At 41.9% G+C, this 6,000-nt stretch overlaps 1 protein-coding gene across 5 annotated transcripts in view; it reads right to left on the minus strand.

Annotated features, from left to right (window-relative positions):
- Nucleotides 1-6,000, minus strand: part of SUSD6 (sushi domain containing 6) — an 86,418-nt gene that overhangs the window by 21,975 nt on the left and 58,443 nt on the right. The gene's annotated exons all lie outside the window — the stretch shown is intronic.

Here is a 6,000-nt window from a genome sequence, read left to right on the forward strand (position 1 = left end):
GGAGATTATTTAAAGGGATAACAAAACTGTCAAAATAATTTGATTTTTTTTTCAAAAAATGAACAGCCAAATGCCCTGGAACTCACACTACCTACTGTGCAGAAGCAGTCTAGTAGAAAAGGTATTAGCATGGTATTTGAACTCAAGTAACATCTGCCATCCTCAATTATTGGTGCTAGTTTTAAACTTCATGCTTAGATCTTCACACAGCTTTCATTTTTTAGCTTGTTCCTGCTCATCTCTCTCCAAAAACCTACAAAACTAAAAGCTAGAGGTAGCCTGCACATTTACCCTGCTGTTTTCTTGGCTTTTTCTAGGCGAGTTTTCAATTTGGATATAGTAATAACACACTGCTGTCTTAAGTATACGGGCCTGACATACACTACAGGCTCTGATCTCAGAAGACCATCTACCTCTTCAGCAAGAGCAATGAGAGCTGATAACCTAGAAAAAACACAGAAGTACCTGGTGTCCATGCTGACTGTCATCAGATTTTGRTATGACAGATTGTGCTGACTGGTCTGTAAATCCTGGCTGAAATACAGTCCCTCTATTGATACTTAGAGAGGATGGTCCTTTGAGGGGAAGATACCTTCACAATACAGCAAGGCAAAACTCATCTTTAACAGCAAGTGGCAAGAGGCCTGCAATTTAGCAGTGCCTCAGGAAGCATAACTTGCTCATAGATTTCCACATGACTAGAAGATGCTTCCAATCTCCAGACTTCCATCTACTATAGTACCTGGGCTCCTTCTGTAGTGAGGCCTTAAAAGTTCTTGCTATGGCTATTTCTAAACCACAACCCCATCACGAGCTCCACCATGGCCATTTAAGCTCTAGATGACACATCACCTGGCTGGTAACATGAGCAGCAGGAAGAATGCATTTGTCTCCTTTCACTGCAAGGCTGAATTCAGGTGGTCACTTGTTAACCTATAATACATGACACTGGGTTCTCCTTACCTAGGGGACCAGTTCATGCCTTCCTTCTACTCCCAGTTCTGCTATGGTTTATTCTGTGATTGGCACATATTGTTTATGACCACAACCTGTTCAAAAAGTAGCCCTAACATCAGAAGGGACACAGGAATCTCTGAATTAAGGATTTTAGAGTTTAGAAAGGAGTCCAGTCTTTGTACATGTGCACAGAAAGATCTCTTTACTAGCCAAGCCTCTTTAAGCTCTATCCTGGTAGGCCTCTCTTGTTCACAAATAAGCTTTTTGCAGCTGATTCATTTTTCATCCTTTCAGCAGCAGCAGCTGTTGCCTCTGACTCAGCCTATCCAGAAAGTACTAATTTGGAAGTTTGGCCAAGGCAGACCTAGTAATGGCATGTACATATGGATTGGTTTGTGCTCAAGAGTCATTCTACTTTCATCTGTGTTGAAACATAATTGGAAAAGTCAAAGCCTTAGGTTACTGAAGTTCCTCTTTGCAGTAGGTCCACAGAGAGCTTTTCTAGGAAAGGTGGAAAGAATTTCAGGAGAGCAATCTTGAAACCCCAATCTAATATATCAATGAACACCAGAGAATACTTTTTCATGCTGCCGTGCTGTTTCTCTTCTAACCTTGGGCTCTGTTCAGGACCATTGCACATTTCATAATTTAACAGACTCATCTCCATCATGGGACTTGTCAGAACAAGCACTCAAATCATTTACCACCGGCTGGGTAGAACTGTAAAGGGTTACCAGTCCTGTCTCACTGCAAAGCCTCTTAAGCACACTTCATATTTTCACTCCAGATGTGGTTAGGTTAGATGTAAATCTTAAGTCATCTTCTATACAGATTTTACAAGGGCTCCCCATTGCAAACAACTTCCTTGCACAGTCTGGCAGGAAAACAAACATAACCCCATGGGACCACTTGTCTGTCCTTCCATTCAAAAGTTGGAGGCACCTCAGATTGCAGCAACAAAAGTATTCCACATGGCAAATGGCACATCTACAAATCTAGCTTTCCCAGAGACCACAAAGACTTATAGCCTCCCGGTTATGTTGCAAGTTGAACCATTCTCAGGTAGTTTTTTTAAACTGGTTAGCTGACGTAGACTCAGAGCTTTTGAGTTGCAACACCATCTGGTCTAAAAAGCCAAGAGAAGTTGCAAAACTAAGCTTTTTCAAAGAAGTTAATTCTATTGACAAGAGCTAGTTATGACATGCCTTTCTAAATTGCCCAATGTATTAACAGTGTTAGGCAATTTAAGAGTTGGCAAGGTGAAGGGAAAGACAGCGCCAGTTTCTATATCAAGTACACTGAAATTTAACAGCTACTCAGTATCTGGGCTCCTCTATTCACTAGCAGTTAAAGTAGTTGGAGAGTAATCTCGGAAAGAGGGAGGTCACCCAGTTGGAGGATATCACAATGAAGCTGTCAGTAAGCTCGCTTCATGATTTGAGTATGACTAGCAAAAGGCATAGAGGTCTGGTAGGATGCTGCTGCTGCTACTTTGATTTACCAGTCACAGAAGACAACGGTTCTGGCAGAACAGGCAGTCCCCGCAGGTTCCACCCACGCAGATTCTGCTTGGGATCAAACAGCACATCAAGAGTAAATGGCAACTTAGTATAATCCTTACGAATGCAGGGTATGAAAGAATTCAGATTTCCAGCCATCTCTTTGGAGAAGACAGTCTCATATAGATGTAATAGCTTCAAAGTGTTTGGTTTTATACTTTCATTTTCCCAGTACCTACCAACAGCTCTAATCAACTCTGAGTATGTTAAACAAGATATTAACAAATTGCCAAAAATATACCTAACAACAAACATGAAATGTTGCTTTGTCTTTCTAGCTCTTCATCCCAAACACCCACAGGGTAAACAAAGACAAATGGAAATAAGTCAGGCTTGGAAAGTGTTGAAAAAAACAAGCTCCTTTCACAGCTGGCAAGAAAATGGGTCAGAAAAGAAGTGTAAAAGGCATTCTCACCCTCTGAAATACCACTTGCCCTTCGACACTTTTACTGTAGCCATTGGAAACAAAGCACAGGTGAGTCAAAATACCCATCTGGAAAAAGCACATAAAGTTAGAGGCAGTGATTGCCCAGACACTACTTACTTGTAGCCCCAGACGCCTGACAAAAATATGAAGCAATGGGATATCATTCCTTTCATTTGGTAGGAAAAGAGATTATAAAATACAACCCCAAACCCCACAGTATAACTGTTTTCAAAACAAAATCCTCAAGAAAGAGACCAGATCTCCTCAAACACTGCTAAACTTCAGTTCTGTCTCTCTGCACCTCACTGCTTTGAACAAAAGGAAATATAAGGCTGTTCATATTTTTCAATACTTATTTAAACTCTCTGGTAACCTAGAAAGATACATCTTTGTTCTTCAAAAATTAAAATACCAAGTTAAAGTTAAAAAAGAAAGCAAACACTCTCATAATGCCTTATTATYGGGTTGCTTCTGCTCCTTTCCAGGTGCTTTTGAAACACGGCTGGCCTAACATGCTCAAGAGCTCTAGAGACACAGAACTCCAGCTCCTATCCGCTGGCACAAAGCCAGCCAAAATACATCCCATTGCTGATTTAGAGGTTATGGTCCTTTATGCTAGAGGTTAAAATCACGAAGTGGGAGGCATTGCAGCTTAGTGAATGGAACTAAGGCCTTGGCACAACAGATCTAGGCTTAGATACAGGCTCTGCTGCCGGGTAACCTGGGGCTTCGCCTCTGAACCTCGACTTCCCTCTTTGCAGAGCTTTCCTGGCTGCCTGTGTGAAGATATATTTCAAGCAAGGGTGAAGAGCCCCATGCAAGGAATTAAGGGCTCTTGTCACCAATGTAATTAATTTCAATTAGAGACTTGGATGAATTTGACTGCTTTAATATTCAGGTCTTCTTTTTCTATAAGAAAGCCAAGCCAGATGCAGAATTTTGCAGCTCAGTAGTTCTTCTACAAAAGTTTCTCTGGCAAGGAATTTGCTTCAACCTTTATTGCCATAAACAGAACACACACGAGCAGGGACACATATGCTGCATTACCATCTTGCAGTGTTGCCATCTGGTTTTAGCTTGACAAGGCTCCCTTTGTACCAGCCCGTTTTTTTATGTTATTTATAACATTTCATTAAGTTTCACTTATTGTTTTGATGCACTGTTACTCGCTCAGCTCTCTCAAGTGACTTCCTTCATCTACATCTTATCTATACAGCATCATTTAGTTTCTACTAAAAGAGAAAGAGCATTCCGCAGGGCAACATACAGCTAACAGGGTAACAACAATGCAGAAATACTTGATTGAGTTTTGGTTACATAAAGTATTCAGGATCATGCCTCGGTGTTAGCATTTTACCTGTATTGCTCTCGATTTTGACAGGTCAGGCCTGCACCATATTGTTACCATTTCTCGTTAGCCAGACCTGGGGGTCTGAGACCTTGCCTTGTTGAAAAGAGCAGCCTGTTGGCAGCTAGGTTCTTCTTTAAGGAAGCTCTGATTTTCAGATGCTGTTACAAAAACCCTACTTCCTTGAATGCCACAAGAATCAAAACAGTAAGAGACCATTTTCTTTGCGTCTTGCCCCATGCACTTTCCAGACAGTATTCACAACACCAGTTTGGAGTCATTTTAAGTCCCTTCTCGGCTTCCTGCAGTTTTGCCTATCACTTCCTAAGTGCTCCTGCTCCTCCTCACAGCCATCTCCCATCGGATTTCCACAGTTGGACCTAGATGCCTGAACAAATCTTTGTTCCTGCTCTGCCTCAGCATTCTTTCGCTTCAGGCAACAGTTTCTATTGTTTCAGCTATCCAGATCCATAAAAGAGATGGTGTATCTTTTTATTTATTTATTTTTAAGTATTTAACTGCAAGGTCAGTTTTTGTAGCCTTCCAGCTTTACTCAAAATGTGAGCGGATGCTAACAGTGTCTTCCACAATACTGCCAGCTCCACTTTAAGTTCTCAGYCCAGCAGTACCAGTACACTTCAAATTTAGTTCCAAGTGGTGCAGAATGATCTTACTTTTGCTAGGAGGGACAGGAGACTTCTCAGAACAAAAGTTAAGTTTACATTTTAAAATGTCATTATAATAGCTCAATTCTAAGATATCCTGAGAAGTAGGATAAGGTAGGAGGGCCAGATTATTCCAAAAGACAGGTATCATCATTTAAAGAATGAAAGGGGKTTTTTTTTGGCGGTTCATAGTTCCCTAGAACATTAAAACCCTTCCTATTGCTCTGGTGAACACACAACGCATCTCATATCTACAGACACTGATCTTCAATTTGGTAGCAAGCAACACATTTCACAACTATCTTCTGACTCAGGCTTTGAAAGGGAAACATTAAGCAAGAGCAACCAAGAGAGTAGGAGAAGTTATAGTCCTTCAGGGGGAAGGGAAAAAAGGAAGAAAAAAAAGTCTTTCCAAAACTGTGCTGGAGCAAAAGCAATTTCAAGAAGTTCCTCACACACAAAGGGAGCATTTCAGATGGTCCCCAGGGAAGAATACAGTAGGGGAAATTGTCTCTTGCAGCACGCCTGAATGCCACAGGAAGTGCTCCACTGAGTGCAAACTGGGAAAGATTCGTGAGAGTTCCCAGCTTCTGCAGAGCTGGGGTTAAAGCCTGCAGAAATGCTATGAACACCCTGGGGAGCCTTCAGACACACACAGCTGGACCCAGACCTGCCTCCCACATCATCAAGTGAAAAGGAATTTAATTCATGTGGTAGGAAGCAAGTATCCAAGTCCTAGATTTTCATCAGTATCAGAGCTCCCATCTAATACCCCCTCAAACTAAAAAAATGCAGCATCTGTTTCTTTCTTCTAAGAGTGCTTATGCTATCAAAGGATTTCAGAGCTCTGGGGATGGTGGTCAAGGGTCTGGGAGCCCAGGTCATCTTCTCCTCAATCCTGCCAGTGAGGGGGATGSATGAGAGGAGGAGGAGAYGGACTTTCCAGGTTAACGACTGGCTGCGCTGCTGGTGTTGGCAACAGGGTTTTGGTTTCTACGACCATGGGACCCTGTTTGAAGATCGACAACTGATGGCAAGAGATGG

This window comes from Apteryx rowi, unplaced genomic scaffold (genome assembly GCF_003343035.1).
Source record: "Apteryx rowi isolate R43461 unplaced genomic scaffold, aptRow1 scaffold_173, whole genome shotgun sequence".
NCBI classification, from domain to species: domain Eukaryota; kingdom Metazoa; phylum Chordata; class Aves; order Apterygiformes; family Apterygidae; genus Apteryx; species Apteryx rowi.